Raw genomic sequence first — 20,518 nt, 5'->3', positions numbered from 1 at the left:
TCTGATTCTAAATAATAATCTACTTTGTTCTAAAACTAATTAATTGAATGTAAAACTAAATCTAAAACAAGTTATTGGATAATGGCTAACTAAAAAAAACTAGATGCTTAAGAGCTAAGTCTTGTGTCTTTAAATGGAGGAGACCAAATCCAGTTTTTCATGCATGGGCTGAGGAGCCATGTTTTGGGCCGGAAAATAGAGCCCAAAACCCAATTTCTTCAGTCCACAGAGACCTTTTCAGCTAGATTTGACTTCAATAGCCTTTTAGTCCACTTTTTCTCCTCTTATTGGGTCAAGACTTGGACCATTGGAAATCTCTTTCCAAACCGGTCATTTTGACATAAGGTAGGCCCAATTCCGAGGTCTGAGTCCAAAGATACGGCCTTCGGAAGTTATATCGACTTTTTATGTCTTTTTTTTTGCCCGTTGACTTTGACTTTTGACTTTGGGCTTTTGGGCTTTAAAAAGGTTTTTTCTCCTTGAATCTTGGCCTTTAATCATAGAACTTCTTAACAACCAACTTTTGCTTCTTTATCTCGCAAAAGGGATGCATTTCTGCACATATTCGACTCCAATGCCTGAAATACACAAGAACACGATAACAGTACTAACTCTTACTTATTAATCACATAATTGGTCAAAAGTGATATTGTTAAAGGGGTTAAAACTACAATTTTGAGCTCTTATCAAAATTGCATGAACTGATGACTGATTTACAAAGGCGCAAGAAATTTGGAAAGGCTTGGCCAGGTAACCTATATACTATATTATTTTAAATATTTGAAATGTCAAAATATTTATGAAGATGTTAATAAACACGGTTTTTGTTAATGTTTTGCAACATTATACACTATTGAATTCCAAAAAAGAAGTTTACGACACGCTCACATTTTACTTTTTCTAGACAATGCTTCGAAGCCTACTACTCCTTCACTAATCAACAAGATCGTATCAGCAGAGTTACCTGACCTAATTGGTGACAAAATTGCCTATGATTCTGTTGTAGAATTCATGATACATGGGCCATGTGGAATAGAAAACTTAGATTCCCCTTGCATAAATGAGAAAAAGTGTACTAAGTTCTATCCAAGACCATTTAGTGAAGAAACAACTATTGACGACAATGACTTCACAGTTTACAGGAGGCGGAATAACAATCGAAAGGGAATGAAGAAGAATATAGAAGTTGATAACAGATGGGTTGTTCCACACAATGTTGATTTGATAGTTAAGTACCAAGCTCATATTAATGTGGAACACTGCAACAAGGGAAGATCAATCAAATACCTTTTCAAATACATTAACAAGGGAAGGGACAGAGCTACTGCAATTATTGTTGAAAACTTGGTTACAAACAAAGATAGTAATCATTAAATAGTAAAGGACGTTGATGAAGTTGCAAATTTCTTAGATTGCCGATTCTTATCTGCTTCTGAAGTGGTTTGGAGACTATTGAAATTTGATATTCAGTACAGAAGACCAGGCGTTGAAAGGTTACCATTCTATCTTGAAGGTGAGCATTTGGTTTATTATAGTTAGAGAGATGATGAAAGAGATGTAGTAAAGAGGAAATCTTCATTAAAAACCACAATCACAGAGTGGTTTAAAGCAAATGTTGAGTATCCAGAATTAGCTAGGGGACAAAAAGGAAAGGAAGTGGAAGCCAAGAAAAAATGGGAATAAAATTGGACGTGTCTACTACTCACATCCCACTTTAGGAGAGAGATTTTATCTGCGGCTGTTGCTGAATATCGTCAAAGGTCCTTTGAATTATGAAGATATTAAAACTATTAATGGAAAAGTTGATGCAACTTTCAGAGTAGCATGTCAGGTATATTTCATTACATATTACATATTACATATTAACTTTTTTTTTTGTATATTGTTTTCTCGCCTAAAATCTGTCACATCTACTTTTAGAAGTTCAAATTGATTCATATGTACTATTTAAAAACATTGTTATATATTATTATGAAATTAAAAGTGATGCATGCAGACCAAAAAACATATTTATTTCACAAATTATGATGCTACAAAGGTCTACATAACACATTCTTACCCTTTAATTATGCATATTAAATTTTTGGTAAGTACTAAACTAAACATACGCATTTCAATATAGCGCACCATGGTTACAAAACTAAATAGTTTGTCACAGTCAAAATACTGAAATTAATGACTTTTAATAAAACATACAAACAAAAGAACATAAATTCCATCTCTTGGAAACAACAATAAAGATACCACAAGCGCATATCAACGAACGAAGAAAACGCTAACATGGATAAGGTCTTGGGGTAGAAAGGTCCAAAAGAAAACATGGGATCAAAAGTCAATCAGATGCATAATTAATACTCCGACACAAAGGTAATGGCCTAACACATAGGAGGTAAGATACCAAAATAAAGGTCAATAAAAGAATCACTAATTCAGTATAGTCCAAGTGAAGTTCTTAAAGATAGATATTCATTTGATTACTTCATGCAAGAGGTGAAAAACTAAATACAGGTAAGCAAGTTCAATTTTCTTGGAATCCACAGTAGAATTCAAGAATATAAGATATGAATCAACTATAACAGATACTACATCGTAATAAACAGTTAAGACATGACATACCTAGAACTTTTGAAGCAGTGAGACGTTAGACGGGATCAGTACAAAGCATTCCAGTAATCAAGTCCCTGGCGAATGTAGATCTATGATCCCAAGGATCAGATGGAAACTGCAAATTGGAAGCCCTAACAGAGTCGAAAACCTCAACTTAGTTTTCCCCCAAAATGGTGGCATCACACTGAGAAGAGTGTAAAGAATAACCCCAGCACTCCAGACATCAGCAGCTTGGTTGTAGCCCCCAACTAATACCTCAGGGGCTATATAAAATGGATTTCCAACAGTCCCCTAGAGACTTTGCCCTATTCGGAAAAAACCAAATTGTTTACACCCCCACTACTAATACAGTGATAATTGGAAACTATAAATAGCAATGAAATTAGTCAAAAGAAAATAGCTGGCTTGATGTATGTTGCAAGACCAAAATCTACCAATTTAATGCGTGACGATGAGGCCTTTGTCGCCAATAAAATGTTTTATGGCTTTAAATCTCTATGAACAATGCCATTGTCATGGCAGTACATAACCACCACCATGAGATGCTTGAAAAGAACTCTGGCTTTAGACTCTGAGAATCTCCCATGTTTCTCTAACCGATGAAAAGTTCTCCACCAGCACAAAGCTCCATCACTATGTGTACATAATTCTCATCGTCATAAACCGCCTTAAGATCAACAACATTCGGGTGGCGAGACAACCTTGCCATTATTTCTATCTCAAGCTTGATACTATGAAGATCTTCTGCAGTGACCAATGTCTCCTTGGCTATAGACTTACATGCCAAAACCTCTCCAGTCAACTTATCAGAGCACGATCTGATAATACCAAACTGCCCCATCCCAATTGATCTCCCAATTCATACTGCTCTTCAAAATTAGCTATATGTTTTGTATCCAAAATTGTGTTAACAAGATTTGCAACTCTATAACAGTTGCAAAATTGTGGACCATCTATTCCCTTGAGGAAAAAATATTGTATCAAACATACAAAAAACCTTTCATCAGAAAAAGATATTGAAACAAAAAAAAAATAATACCTATTAATCATAAAACCTCAGCTCTTTTATAATGGTTTACTATTAAAATGCAATTCATTTTGTTACATTATTATTCTAATGTTTCATTTTTATATCAAGGCACATGGATTGCTTGAGGACGACAGCGAATGGGATGACGCTATGGAGGAAGCAAGTCATTGGCAAGTTCCAAAATCTTTAAGACAATTGTTTGTCACATTGATTTTGTTTTGTGGGGTGACATATCCTAAAAAAACTTTGGGAAAAACATCAAAAACACCTTGGAGAAGATATTTTGTTTCGATATAGAAAGAAGAACAATAATGAGAATCTCCAACTCACTAAAGAACATATTAGAAATGAGACTCTCTGTGAGATTGAACAAATTATGACTGAAAAAGGATTATCTCTCACAAACATTCCTGATTTCCCAAAATTTAATATGTCTTCAAGGATGATAATAGATTGATTGCTGAAAAATTAGACTACGACTGCAATGAGTTGCGAAAGGAATATGAGATTCTTAACAATGGAATGAACGCTAATCAACGTGAGGTATTCAACTTTGTTAATGATGCAGTTCAATCTCACTCAGGAGGTGTTTTTTTCGTGTAAGGATGCGGAGGAACTGGCAAAAACCGAAAACAGTATTGCAGTCATAATTATATTGAACAAACGATTCTACTAACCATTTGTCTTTTGGACAACCAAAATAATTACGAAATTTACATGAACAATCTCTACAAAGCATACAAAAAATAGACAAATAAATTAGTAATCATAAAAAAAATTAAAAATTTAAACATAAAAATAAATGGATACTAATACAAAAATAACTCAACTTACACTTCCATTTTGATAAAATTCCAAGATAACCTGGAAAAATAATTAAAATAGTGCATTAAACAATGACTTCCTTATTTGACGGATCATATACTTAAATTTGAAAAATCAAATTCTACAAGATCAAAACTCCCTTTCTTCTCTAATGATATAATGAATGCCCCTTCCTAGTTGGCTTGAACTTCCAACTGATTTAGTTCCGAATCTCAATAGGAAAAGCAACTACACTTATGCCTTAGTGCAAGATATGAGAAATTCGAGCGATTTAGCCTAAGTAACTCAACTGTGAAAGGTGGAAATAGATCAAGAAAAAATATTTACAAACAGAAAAATTAAACACAAATACAAATTAATTGAATTACCATATAAACTATAGTAACTTTAGATATATAATTTCAATATCAAAATAATGATTTTTTTCCGAATAAGAATATTAGAGTGTAGTCCATCGGTAAACCTCTTAAGAGCTCTTCAAAGTCGAAACTTAAGTAAAATAGAGGCACGAGTACGTTAAATGTAGCAGTCATAATTAAAATCCCTGGCTCCAAAAAAAAAAAAGATAACATTTCCTACACTCATCTTATTATCACAAGTGTCTAAGAATTATATTGTAGTTCAAAACTGTACATACAAGTACCCATTGTATGTTTAGAATTTATATTTCTTAATGAAATAATTCAAAATAGAGGAAAGGATACCTATAACTATTGTAATTGAGTTCTTCAGAAAAACAAAATGTGATCTCTTAACCAATTTGATTTTCAGAAAATGAGGAAGAGAAAGGATGACCATTTACTTTACTCACTTCAACAACTCATATACGTGTTAAACATAAAAAAAAAACTGTCTTACTTGATGACACGGTACTATTCATGTATTGTATTTGGGCTTTTTATTAACTAACTATGAGGCCCAATCACATGCAACGTTTGGGCTTTTCTTTTAAGATCTTGGGCTTTGTGATAAAAAAAACCATGAGGCCCATTACAAATTTAGGTTGGTTTGGGATTTTATGCTTATCAAAATTTGTTACCTACTAATAAGTGAACTAATCATGTTTAAATTATATGCCAATAGATACTTTGTTCTTGGGTTTAGCAAATTTCTTCCCTTTGAAGAGGCCCATGATTGTACCTCTTTAGCTTCGTTGTTGGATGTGGATGGAGCTTTGGGTATTCAATAAAGTTTTATGTGGCGTTCAAGTCATTTGCTATAAGAAATTGTATCATTTAATTTAGTTACCATACATTGTCAAATAAAGTAATGTATTGCCTTGGAAAAGCATAAAAGGTTTATTCAGGATGTGTATTTTTTGCATTGCATAAAGATTATCATAATGCTAAATTTATAGACTTCCAGCATTTTTGTTTGTTAAAAATGTAACTACATACCTAGTTTAGGTGTTACATGTTGACACGCGCTCCTTTTGTGTTTATGAGATGGTATATGGATGATGTAGATAGATGATGGTTGTTGAACAAAATAGAAGCGTATCAAAACCTAATTATCCCTCAATAAATAAAGGATGAGTAGGGTATCATTCCACTTTTAAGTGTATGTTATGTGAAGGACATGACTGGAAAGGGGGTTTGAGGGATTAAAAACTATGATTGTAGAGATTTTAGATTCTAATGCTAAACTAAACTAAACTAACTAAACTATTGAGAATTTATAAGAAAGGGGAATTTAAGGGATTAGAATCCACCAATACTTTTGATTCAATGACATTTTGCTTCATAGTTGTTCTTACAAGTAGACTACAATTAGGCAATCGAGCGAGTGCCGATGCCCTCTTGGATGAAACATCGTTAACGAATAACTCTACTTAAGGTTGTTCCTATGTTTATGCTACTAATATCTTCTTTCTTTTTATGTGAACTTGGGCAGCTATTCAATGAATCACCATCTAAGGCAAACACAAGGAATACTTCCTTTACTCTAAAACACTACACAACTAGAAGAAAAGTAGAGAATAATAGTATAATATTCAATTACAATAAATAAAACCCTATTCTAGCATTATATTCAATTGCAATAAATAAAAGCATGTCACTAACAAATATTCAATTACAATAAATAAAACCCTAAACTAACATGATATTCGATTGCAATAAATAAAAACCTTAATCTATACTTCCATCCCCTAGTTTGGGCATTGGAACTAATAACTAAAAACATAAAGAACTAACCTAATTGAAGAATACCATGAACCAGAAAAATCAACAAACCCTAAGCACCGACTTCATCTTCTCCCTTGAAGGAGAAGATTAGCCTTCCATAAAGAAGGAAGAACACGAAGAACGAGAAAAAGAAGAGTCGAAGAACATAAGACTAGAAAGACTAACTTATTAAGACTCGGCTAGTTAAAACTGAATCTTTTATTATTAATCTCTCTCTACCTCAACTTTTGGAGACAAGAGTATAAGTGAATTGGCAAATTACATGAAGTACTTAGGTCATCTATTTATAGGGGTTATAATGAGTTCTAGAAGCATTCCAAACTGCCATTTGTTTCCTAATACAAATCAACTTCTTTCAGAGTTCAACTTCATCTCCAAAACTGAGAAGGAAATGGCTACAGTGTTGTTTCATGCATCTGGACTGACGATCCATGTGTCCCAGACGCGGAAGTCTATTTTCCCTTTTTTGCTCTATCCTTCTATCCTCTTTTGCAGGCTTTGGTCCAAGCAATGAATCCTTTGGCCTTGGGCTTCCAAATAGGCTTTAAAATAGGTCCAAGTCGCATCTTTAATAGCTTCAATTCCTTGGCCTTCTCTATGATTGTCCACGGGCTTATCATGTGATCCTTAATGCTCCGAATTGCTCTGTTTTACCCCTTTTTCTCTAATATTCCAAAAAACTCTCTTTTTCACCTGTAGAATCATAAAACATAACTTACAAACACTATTAGTCCACTAAGATGGCTAAGAATTGCCCTTTTTGAGCACTTATCACATGTCAGTAGATTTGTTCTTAGTTCCCTTGAAAATAAAGTGATCATTTAGTGATGCCAACTTGGTTTCTCCAAATAAATGATGACATCCGTATGGATTTCTGACTTTTGGTACAACGACACCAGACCAAAGCCTTACCAGCTAGGCACTAGATGTGTGGCTCAAATTACTGGGATCTTAATGTAAATTGTATCAGTAGTTGCTATACAGCAAGAAACCATTACTAAAGGCTTGATCATAATTTATTCATAGTGTAGCCCAGTATTATTCTCTAATAACTAGATTGAAGCAATACTATGTGAGATCTATTTCAACTTAAGGTTACTTCTGCATCTCTTTCTCATAGCTTATATACTGTCAATTCAATTGTTCTACAACGCTTGATTGGATATTGGTAAGGGAATACTAGCCTATTAAACATAACACATTAATGTGTACACTAATTATCATGGCACATTCAATGAATACCTTAGGTCATTCCAGCCACCTTCAAGGAATACCCATCATAACAATAATAGGTCATTCATGGCACATTCAATGAATACCTTGGGTCATTCTCGCCATATTCAAGGAATACTCATCATAACACTAACAGGTCATTCATGGCACATTCAATGAATACCTTGGGTCATTCCCACCACATTCAAGGAATACCCATCACAGTACTAACAGGTCATTCATGGCACATTCAATGAATGCCTTACCTCCCCTTCAGTCTTAACAAACTCAATTGCCACAACGTAGTAGGGATAGTTTTGCATTGAAAATATTGGCAATATCATATTCGCTTCATTGAACATTTTCACATAACTTCAATCAAAATTCAATTATTAAACAACAAAAATAAGTCCAAGAGATTTATCAAATGAGGGTTTTTTCTTTTTATGGACAGTAGGGATTTCATGTTGGATCAATATAGATGAGTGATCAATATAATATTCATATATCATAGCTCTACATAGTTACTAATATTTTTCATAATAATTTAATATAAAGCAAGATCAGCAAAGTTAAGATAGTTGGTAATCCTAATAAGTCAAATGGCATTGCAAAACACTATTTATGTTTCACAAACGGGGAAATTATATGATAAAGTAGAACATGTGGATAACAATTAAACAACCAAACTAGAAAAGACAAAGAACCAACCACATCAAAAATTTAGTGAAAGCCAATATAATATTCATATCTCATAGCTCTACATAGAACATGTGGATAACAGTTACACAACCGAACTGGAGAAGACAAAGAACCATCTACATAAAAAATTTAGTAAAAGCCAATATAATATTCATATCTCATAGCTCAACATAGTAAAAGTTTAATTAAGCGAAGTTGTTGGATGTGGATGGAGCTTTAGGTGTTCAATAAAGTTTTTTGTGGCGTTCAATGAAGTCTTATTGTTAGGAAAAAAATTCTATTATCATTAATAAATCTCATAGTAATGATAGATGATTATGACGGAAAGCAAGATTCTTAGATTCATATGCATAAACCTATTGCCCCAATGAGGTCTGCAAATACCGTACTAAACTTGGATTGGTCCTGCCTTTACCATACTAAAAACAATTCTATTTTATATAGTTATTCGTTTCTAATTTAGATAAGTAGGATGACGTCTGTAACAAAAAACATTTTTACACTCTTAGTTAGCATAAACCTAACCGCTAGTCGCTCTTCAAACGAGTATCTACAAAGTAGTGATTTAACTGCACAACTAGGATGAGATCACTCGCTTTCTCTGATCGCTACCCATAGGAAACCAAATGCAACTGCATCGAACTAAAATCATAAAATAATTGGTAGGAAATCGACAACTAAATGCAAATGCATTGAAATAACCTCAAAGAATAGTTAAGAGAAAATCAAAAACCGGATGTAATTGCATCGAACTAACCTCAAAGCATAAATAATCAGAAACTAGATGCAGATGTAGAAAGGGGTTCTAAAATTGCAGATAATGTACTTTAGAAGTAAACTAGACTTACAAGAGTAATCATTTCTTCAAGTACAGCTACTTGGATACCAAGGAGTTCCCAATCATCCTTCTTACATAAGTAATTACGAGTAATTAGGAACCCAAAACGAAAGTGAGTTTATAAAAACATACTCTTACATGTATACAAACTGTATTGAAATTGTAAACTATCGAACTAACCTAGAGAAACAATTAACGAGAAATCAAAAATTGGATGCAAATGCAATGAACTAAATTGGAAACTTAATGCAAATGCATTGAATTCACCACAAAGAATCGTTAACATAAAATCGAAAATTGGATGCAACAGCATTAAACTAACCTCAAAGAATAATTAACGGAAAATTATAAACTGGATGCAACTACATTAAACTAAAATCAGAGATTAACTAATGGGTTTTATCAATGTCTGGTGCTTCCTTTTTATAGAGAGTAGTATAAGAAATTTGAATGAGTGATTAATATAATTTTCATATCTCATACTATGCATAGTTGCTAATATTTTTTACAATAATTTAATATAACGGTACCCGTTCATAGGACGGGTTAGAAAACTAGTAAGATGTATAAATATTTGAGATAAATTAGGGGACAATTACGTTTATTTCTTAGTCGTTGTAGTATAAATGAAGTTTGTGAATATCTTCTCTAGAAAACTCTCACGAGGCTATAACTCATCCTCTAGGGAATTCCTAGTGGTTTAAAGTCTTATTTCATATGGTCAATGCAATCGCACTTTGCGAAACGAGATTTGTTAGGACCACATTTTTGCCACTTATCTGTTTTTTTTTCTCATCTTTGCTTGAGGACAAGCAAAATGCTGTTTGGGGGTGGTGTGACAAACACCCAAAAGTGTAGTTTAAATCCCTTAATAGTATTACATTTAGGCCAATTATGTTTATAATAAATAAGAGTTAGTAATGTTTACATGTTTTTGTGTATTTCAGGTCTTAAAACTATTTATGTGCTTAAAGATGTCATTTTACATGGAAAATGAGTCAAGATGATTGCTAGAAGAGTTCTATGTTTAAATCCCAAGAATCAAGAAGAAAAAGCCTTTTCAAGCCCAGTTAAAGCTGTGAAGTCAAACTCAATTCGGGTAGAAAAAGGACAAAAAGCCATCAGAACTTCAAAAGGGCGTATCTTTGGACTCAGGCCTTGGAATTGGGCCTATTGTATGTCAAAATGACCGGCTTGGAATAAGATTTCTAATGGAGCCATTCTTGCCCCAATCAGAGTTGTAAAAGTGTATAAAAAGGGTACTAAAATAAGTTTTAATAGTTGTAGCCATTTTAGACTTAACCTAATGGACTTTGGGCTCACATTAGAGGCCCAAAGTCCTCCTTTTTGGCCTATGCACAAAAATGTAACCCTAACCCTCTGCTATATAAAGAGGGTTAAGGTTAAACAAAACTTAGCTACTCCCTCATTAGTTTAGTTATAATTTAGGATTCTCTCTCTCTCCCTTTCTTTAGTATAGTTTAGGTTTATATAATTAGTTTAGTATGTAGCCTCCATTAGAACCTTGAATAAAAGCTTTAGTTAATTTAATTCTCTTTATTCTTATGTCTTTACTTTATTGTATTAGTTTAATTAATCCAATGACACAAGGTTAAAACCTCCATTAGGGGCTTAATGAAGCCATGTGAGGATGATTGGTAATTAGTTTTTGCAATTAGAGTTTCAAGTTTGATTCCTATGATTGTTTAGAGATAAAAATCATAAGAGTTGAACTAGATTTTAGAACCACCATCAAAGAGATTTGTGGTGGAGCTAATCTCTCATGCTAGTTAAACAATTACTATAGAGATGTAGGTTGTTTACTAGGGATCAAATAAACTGATTCGATGACTAAACTAATAGCCAATCGAATCGTGTGGTAGATTATCTCATTTTATATCTTTCTCTCATTTAAATCTACTGTTTTGTATCTTTTATCTACTGTTTTCATATTATCAATTGCTCTCTTATTAGTGAATCATTACTTTAGTCTAAATTCGTTTTAAGTACGTGCAAGCAAGACTGGATGGAAAAACGATTACTCCCATATAACAACTATTTTAGAAAGTAGTATTATTGATTGATTAGAATGATTTAGTATTGTTTAAACACCTGTTTTCACATCTACTTTTATTATCTTGTCAAATTCGAAACCTTCGCGGTATCATATGACTTGATTTAATAATTTTGTGTACTCCTATGACACTAGGCTCTATGATGTAAAAAACTTTTGAAAATAGTTTTTAATGGAGGTGTGCCACCTCGAAATGTCTAATAGTTTGATCATGTCTCCATTTATACCATTCTGGTTTATACCATTCTGGCTCATCTTGATAGTTTCTCAACTCATCCCTTAAAGTTTTTTGTCCATACAAGTTGATAAGAGCCCAAAATTGTAGTTTTAACCTCTTAATATTATTACATTTAGACCAATTATGTGTATAATAAATATGAGTTAGTACTGTTTACGTACGTTATTTGAGTCAAATATGTGAAGAAACATATCACTTTTGTGAGATAAAGGAGCAAAGGTTGGTTGCTAAAAAGTTCTATGATTAAAGGCCAAGATTCAAGGATAAAAAGCCCTTTTAAAGCCCGGTCAAAGCTGAAAAGTCAAAGTCAACGCAGGCAGAAATATAACATAAAAGTCAACAGAACTTCTACAGGCTATATCTTTGGACTTAGACCTTGGAATTGGGCCTATTATATGTCAAAACGACCGGTTCGGAAAGAGCTTTCTAACAATTTAGGCGTAGACCCAATCAAAAGAGCATAAGTGGACAAAAAGGCTGTTGTAGTAATTTCCTGTAGAGAGACCCTTTTTAGACTTATGTAATTAGGTTTTGGGCTTGATTTAATGGCCCAAAACATGGCTCCAAAGCCCATGCACGAAATTGTAAACCTAGCATCTCTTATATAAAGAGGACTAAGGCATAACTTTCAATATACTTAGACTTAGATAGATATAATTAATTAGAGATAGATAGTTAGAACTTAGACTTAGTTATTAGTTTAAACTTAAGTTAGTTATTGTTCTTCAGTATTCATTAGATTAAGAAAATAAAGTTGTTGTTTTTCATTATGTCTTCTTCTTATTTATATGTTTATGATAGTCTAATGACTTTTAGCTAAACCTCCATTAGAGGGGTTTTATGATGCTTGATGAAGACTTGATGTGTTAGTTAGGATTATTGCTTTTAAGAGTTTCACTCTAGTAGGATAGTTGATTTGCCATGAGAATGGGTTGTACTTCCTCACATGCTAATTATTAGTTAGCAGAGATTGCCATGAGTAATTAGGGATCAAACACTTAATCTTATTTGATTAGGATTGCAATAATTTACACTAGCATATTAGGAGTACATCAAGTGGATTCAAATCTCCCTAATCCCTTCTCCATATTCACATTTTAATATTCAATTATTATAGTATAAGTTAATACATCTTATTTAAGTTCAATTGCCATATTGGTATAATTTCAATTCATTACTCTCATTCGTTTTGGTAGAATGGATTAAACTAGCGGAAACTTACGTTTAAAGGACTAGGAGTGGAGCGAATTCTCTACTCCATTTATTGCATGATTCACGAGAGTAGAACTTTGATACATTAGAGTAAATTTGAATGCTTACTTCTGTTTAAGTTTAATTAGTTAAGTAGGAGTAAACAAGACTTTTTACTTCTATCACACGTCTAAGGGAGTGTCCAAACCAAGTGACAATTTAAGGGGGTGTCCAACCCGTGCTTGTTTTGGACAAGAGGGTCCACGGATGGCTCCTCCCACCTACTCCACTCAGATAGCACGAATTATATTCAGATAACTTGCCCCCAGTTTGTTTTTCCATGGACTTAAACTAGGTGGTGTCATCAACAGTGACTCGGTTTGCTCTTCTGTCATCATTACTTGCCCCAGCTCTCCTTCATAGAACTCACTACCATGTCCATAATGTGTCTCACCCTAGCCATCAGCTATCCTTCATAGAACTCACTACCATGTCTGCGATGTGTCTCAATCTAACTATCAGCTCTCCTTCACAGAACTCACTACCATGTCCGCAACGTGTCTCAACCCATCGACTCTCGTACATAGAACTCATTAGTGTATCCGCGAAGGGTCTCCTCCTTTTCGCTCTCACTGTTCAAAATCAACATATTGTCCGCGAAGGGTCTTATCCTTTTCACTCTCACTCCTCAAACTCAACATATTGTCCATGAAGAGTCTCATCCCCTTCACACTTACTCATGGAACTCGATATCACGTCCATAAAAGGGCCTCATCCCCTCAATTTCTCTTTTGTATAACTCAACAATATATCCGCGAAGGGTCTCAAACCCTTCGCTCTTATTCGTAACACTCAACATCTCTGTAAGGGTCTCATCCCATTCTCCTCGGCGCTCTATAAAACTCCACATCATGTTCGCGAAGGGCTTTATTCCCCTCACTCTATGGCTTAGAGGCAGCTCATTTTGCCCCAAGCTTGATTCAGAATCTGCGGTCCATGAAGAGCTCATCCCGATCTCGAAGTTTTGTGCTAAACCTACATTCCCACTTTTACCATTTTTGCCATCTAAAACTTATCCATATGCCACGTATCACCCACAACCATCAATTTTCTCACGATCATTCACTAAGACACCCTTTCGTTAGAAAAAAGAAGAAGAGAGTACACGCTCGATTCGGTTCTTCATCCATCAGACTTCACTCTCATTCCGCAAAGCCACGTCATAGGAAATCTTGGTGCCTAATTCTGTTTGGGAGTGCATTCCGTGTTAATTATTTATGGAAAGATCTACAACTCTTTAGGTTGTTGATATATCGTAAACTACATGTTAATACCTATTTTAGATAAAGTCTCGAGTATCTGCCTATAAAAGACTCATTTTATTCTTCAGTGTACTCCATTCCAATCTTATATTATGGGAGTGCACCATTAAGGTAACCGGATCCTCTTTTTGGAGTGAGTGGTTGTAAGTGTCGGATCCTTATCCCACGTTTCATGTGACTCACGCATTCATCTCTTGCACTTTTTCTCGTTGTTTGAGTAGTGTTTCTCTATGGAGTGAGTTTCATTTTTATTTCTTCCTCATAATTTTGTTTTTCCAAAAATGAAACCTATAAAAATTAAAAAAAAAATTAATCAAAAACATAAACATATATTAGTATGTCTAGGGAATCTTACTTTAAAAGACCCATATTATTGTAAATACCACTTTTCTTGAGTATAAGCCACAAAATTTTAAAAACTTAAAAAGAGTTTTCTAATTTTGTTTGGGGGTGGTGTATTTCAGTTTTTCATTTCAAAACTTTTTTCCACCCTTTGATTGTCATGTTAACTCCAGTCGAGTCTATTGAATTATGTTATTGAATTCTAGGTTAGTTAGTTACGTAATTTAATTGTGTTATTGAATTATTTCATGAACCTCCTTCTCCCTAATTGTTTGGGGGTGGTATATTTAATTTTAGCATATTGGACGTTCACGTATTAAAATTGCATCGAAATATAGAACCCATGGGCCTTACTGGTTTAATTGGGATGCATAATGTAATTAGGTACTTTAATTTCATGAAATTTCACTATTTTGCGGAATTTTGGAAGCTAATCCTGTAGGAGCCACGATATGTGCACGCTTAAATTGTGAACATATGGTATTATTTTATTTATGTTAAAGTCCGCTTATGTCCCAAGTGCTATTTATTATTTCATGTTATCCCCATAACGGGAGGAACTCATATAGGAGTTGTGTATGTTTTTATTTCTTTATATTAGTATAGATTAACCTTCTTTTTCAGGTGCTCCCATTTTCAAACACGTTTCTATGGTACTCTCTATCCTTTATTTTCATTCCATACTTTGGGGACAAAGCATGATTCTGTCTAGGGGGTGGTATAGAAACATAATGTAAATATTTAAGCACATTTGAGGATGTAAATTACGTACTTTTCTTTATAAAATATTAAAAATCACAAATATAGTTTATACTATGCACTTAGTGATAATGGTATTGTTCACTTCTCTATGATGATATTAGTCTAGAAATCTCACGTAGTACTTGAATTAGGATTTAATTTTTGAAACATAGATTAATATGTAGGTAATAGTCATTGCATCTTTTCATGAACATCTTGTGTGAGCATTTATGATTGTACTTGGCAGTATTTTTCTGAGACCTAGGTTAGAGTACTTAATACATATCCTGTGAGCATCTAGCCAAAAAACCCAAAGGAATTAATATTTTAGTGATGATACAAGGGAGAAGTAAATTCCGAGTAGAGAAATCACACACCTTTTTGCTTGATCACCACACTATATCCTTAGCGATAATTTAGGCTCTCTTTGGATCAATATATAGCTAGAAATTCTGACCTAAGTATATTTTCTGTTAGTCGTCCCACTGAGCCTTTTTATTTTCCTTTTCACAAATCACATATCTTTTACCTAATAAAACAAAATAAAAATAAAATAAAATCAGCCTACTTATCTTGATTAGTCTGATAAATAGGATGAGTGAAGAAAAGAGAAGAGAAAAACCCATGTAAATAAAAATTAGTTAGTTGCTTCAAAAATAAAAGAAAAAGAAAAGAAAAGAAAGTTTCCATCCAAAGAAAATAAAAATAAAAAAATTAGAACTCCAAAAACAGAATCAAAGGAGTTAAAAGTCAAATCAAAAGGGCTAAGTATGGAACAAAAGTGTAGAAGCAAAAGAACAAGGTTTTCTCTAGTTACATATTTTGAATACCATATATGTTATCTCATACTTGTCTTTTTGAATATCCATTTCCTTCTTTCTTTAACCAACACCTACGCCCCGTATCACCTAATAAAGACCTTTAACTCAATTAGGAATAGGTTGGTGTGATAGTAAGTGGTAGATGTGTTTGATTGACCTCGTTTCCTTTGGATTGTCATTAAGATTGTGAGGAAACGTAAACGTGTGCCACTACACACTGGAGTTAGCAAATTTGAGTGGAAAAATCAGAGTGTTATGTGTCTTGAAAATTCCTTGTGAGAACCTACTTAAGGACACTATTCCAAAAGTTTCAGAAAAAGACCTGACATTGCATTCCATAACATAGTTCATTGTATAGTTGTTTAGCTTAAGATGATTTTTTTTTTTTTTTTGCTAAAAGGTAATTGATTAAATTAATTTGAAAAGGAGGTTACAAGAAAAAAGAATACGAAAAAGAAAGCTAAAGATGGTCTATCATGGACGTCATCAATTGTGTATCCACCATTGACTTACAAGGAGGCGTTATCTTATGCAATGAACCTAAAGTAAGTAGTATAGTGGTTTTCTAAGCTCCTCACAAAAGGAAGTCTAGATGTCCACCATTTACTTTCATCCTTTGATAGAGCCGCACTATGTCTTCCGCAATTGTCCGCGCCAAAGTTAGTCTCCCTCCAGGTGGAAGAAATATTTATCCATGAAGATTTGGCCTTAAGCTGTATCCACCTTGTTTTGACCCTCTAATGCATTTTATCATCTTGGAAAGCTTTGACCACCAAAGTCGAGTCTGATTCCCCCAAAATGTTCCTCCATCCCAAATATATTGCTTTTGAGACTCCTTCTATTATCACAAAAGTTTCTGCCATGTAGTTGGTTCTAGTGCCACGATTTGATTATTATGCATGTATTAATTTAGAAGTTAGATTGATGATCATTGTTTAAATGCTAGTGAGATGTATAGATATCTGACATAAATTAGGGGGCAATTACTTTTAATTTTTAGTCGTTGTAGTAATAAATGAAGTTTGTGAGTATCTTTGGAAAACTCTCACGAGGCTATAACTCATCCACTAGGGAATTTCTAGTGGTTTAAGGCCTTATTGCATATGGTTAATGCAATCGCACTCTGCGAAATGAGATTAGTTAGGACCAAATTTTTGGTCACTTATTTGTTTTTATTTATCATCTTTGCTTGAGGACAAGCAAAATGCTGTTTGGGGGTGGTGTGATAAGCACCCAAAAGTGTAGCTTAAACCCCTTAATAGCATTCTACGTAGGCTAATTATGTTTATAATAAATAATAGTTAGTATTGTTTACGTGTTTTTGTGTATTTCAGGTCTTGAAGCTGTTTATGTGCTTAAAGATGCCATTTTACATGGAAAACAAGTCAAGATGATTGCTAGAAGAGTTCTGTGTTTAAAGCCCAAGAATCAAGGAGAAAAAACATTTTCAAGCCCAGTCAAAACTAAGAGCATCTCTAGGTGGTAGTATAACCTGCCTTTTTCTTCATATTTGAAAAAAAAGTTCAGAATATCTCAGAATTCCATCTCTAGGTGGCCTCATTCATGGTCGCATCACCTGCTTGTTCGCATTCTTGTTCACAAATTTGGCGATTTGGATGCAGATGCGAAGCGACATTGGTAATATCGCGTGCCATTGCAAATGTCGCCCCAATTTTTTTTTTTTTACTTTGACCAGCATCACGCGCTAGTGGTACTGGTGTGCACCACTACTAATGTCGCTCAAGTTATTTTTTTTTACTTTTCCAATTTGGTGCGACTGTGGGAATGTTGCGTGAGGTTTTTTTTTGAACTTGGGGGCAACAGTGGTAATGGCGCGCGTGGTAGGGTCTACAATTGCATTTGCGGTCGATATTTTTGACCACCTAGAGTTGGTCGAAATTTGCGACCAGATTCTCCAAAAAATTTCTTCAAATTTGAAGAGTATACTACCACCACCTAGAGATGCTCTGAGAAGTCAAAGTCAATTCGAGTAGAAAAAAAAACAAAACAAAACAAAACTTCAAAATGGCGTATCTTTGGACTTGGGCATCGAAATTGGGCCTACTTTATGTCAAAACAACTGGATTGGAACAAGTTTTCCAATGGACCCGGCCTTGGCCCAATTAGAGCTATCAAAGTGGACGAAATACTACCACCACCTAGAGATGCTCTAAGAGGTCAAAGTCAATTCGAGTAGAAAAAAAAAAAAAACAAAACAAAACTTCAAAATGGCGTATCTTTGGACTTGGGCATCGGAATTGGGCCTACTTTATGTCAAAACAACCGGATTGGAACAAGTTTTCCAATGGACCCGGATTTGGCCCAATTAGAGCTATAAAAGTGGATGAAAAGGACACTGGAGTATTTTCCAGTAGCATTAGCTCTTTTAGACTTAACCTAATGGACTTTGGGCTCACATTAGAGGCCCAAAGTCCCTCTTTCAGGCCTATGCATGAAAATGTGACTGATATATATATATATATATATATATATATATATATATATATATATATATATATATATATATATATATATTGGTTTGGATATAGTGACACTCTTAGGGTGACACTCTAATCTCACACCTCTCCTGAACGGTCAGATTACATCCTGATCTTAAATGATCTAAAAACTAAAAACCTTTGACCCAATACAAAAACAAGTGGGGGTATATCAGTCATTTTGTACGAGAATCTCAAATCCAAAATTTTGGTCGACTTCTTCTCCAGCAACCCTTCTTCTCTCAAGCAAACCTGATCGAAAATTTGAAGAACCAATTTGTTTATCAAACTTTTTAGGGGGATTAAACTTAGTGATTATGAAGCAATTGCAATTATGGTATGCTTTCTTTATTTTTTTAATTTATTTAATTCATTTGATAATGTTTAATAAATATATTTTAAACTGGTTGTATGGCAAACAAAATTAAAATTTGAATGATTGAAATATGGTTTAAGTCGTCTAAGCTATTTGAAATTTTGAACTCACTAAAATCTTGGCTGAGATAGAACCCAATTTCTGTAAAATGTTAACCAACTATCAATTCTAGATCACCACCAGCAATCAGCAGTCAATACTCAACACTACTCAGCCCTTTAGAAGCACGTTTAATTAACTCAACACCACTCATCCCTTTAGAAGCACGCGTTTAATTAGTGTGAGTTTGTTTATTGTGGAAAGAAATGATTTTGTTTACTTTTATTTATATTGCATTGCTTGATTTGGTGGAATGTGGTTTTAGATCTGTGAAAATTGTTGTTTGCAATGCCATTTTTTCTTCTCGTGGGGGATTCACTTGTTTGGAATGAGTGTGAAAAAGGCAATAGTTAATTTTGGATGCTTGGATAGCACATGGAGATAAAGTTAATAGAATAAATCATAGTAATATTTATGGTGGCTATTAGAAGGCCTAAGTATGGAAAGGAGGTGATTTAGCATGTTTTTTGTTTTTTATCAATAGTATACATGTTTAAAAGGCCGGGTTTGCGAATATGGCGTAAAAAATGCCTTAATTGTGAAATTTTACTTCATTGGTGATTGTATCTGTCTAGATTCTCTTCTTAGTATCTTGGATGATATATGATAAGAGCCCAAAACTGTAGTTTTAACCCTGTAACAGTCATACTTTTAGACCAATTATGTGAGTAATAATTAAGAGTTAATACTGATTACGTGTTTTTATGAATTTCAGGATTCAAAGTCCATTATGTGCAGAAATATGCCACTTTAGCGAGATAAAGGAGCAAAGGTCGTTTGCTAAGGAGTTCTGTGATTAAAGGTCAAGGTTCAAAAAGACAAAGCCTTTCTAAAGCCCGGTCAAAAGCTGAAAAGTCGACGCGGGCAGAAACAACACTCAAAGTCAGCAGAACTTCCGAAGGCCGTATCTTTGGACTCAGACCTCGGAATTGAGCCTACCTTATCTCAAAACGACCGACTTGGAAAGAGCTTTCCAATGGTCTAAGCCTTGACCCAATCAGAGGAGCAAAAGTGGACGAAAAGTCTATTGAAGCCAACTGCAGCTGAAGAGGCCTTTCTGGACTGAAAGAATTGGGTTTTGGGCCTGATTCTCTAGCCCAAAACATGGATCCAAGCCCATGCACGATTTTTGGATCTGAACATATAAAAACCAAAGCTTAGCTCTTTGTTAATGGTAGCTAGTTAGACCTAAAACAATAGATAATTCTAGATCTAGTTTCATTAATTAAATTAAGTTTAGTTTAAATTCAATTATTGTTTTAGATTAAACTCTTAGAATCATTGTTCTTCATTAGTATTGATAAATAAAATAGCTAGTTTGTTATTTTCGATTTTTGTCATTTCAATTTATAGATCTAATTTTAATTCTTGTTGAGTATCATTTTTGAGTTGTTAAATTAGATTGAAGTATTGTTA

The 20,518-nt window shown here is 33.9% G+C and overlaps 1 pseudogene; it reads right to left on the bottom strand.

The window, feature by feature from the left end:
- Positions 1-2,466: 2,466 nt before the first annotated feature.
- Positions 2,467-3,704, bottom strand: LOC147515675 (calcium-dependent protein kinase 4-like; annotated as a pseudogene).
- Positions 3,705-20,518: the final 16,814 nt, after the last annotated feature.

This window comes from Coptis chinensis, chromosome 2, assembly GCF_015680905.1.
Source record: "Coptis chinensis isolate HL-2020 chromosome 2, ASM1568090v1, whole genome shotgun sequence".
NCBI classification, from domain to species: domain Eukaryota; kingdom Viridiplantae; phylum Streptophyta; class Magnoliopsida; order Ranunculales; family Ranunculaceae; genus Coptis; species Coptis chinensis.
Note: the sequence above shows the minus strand (reverse complement) of the source record. Positions and strands in the feature narration are given on the sequence as shown.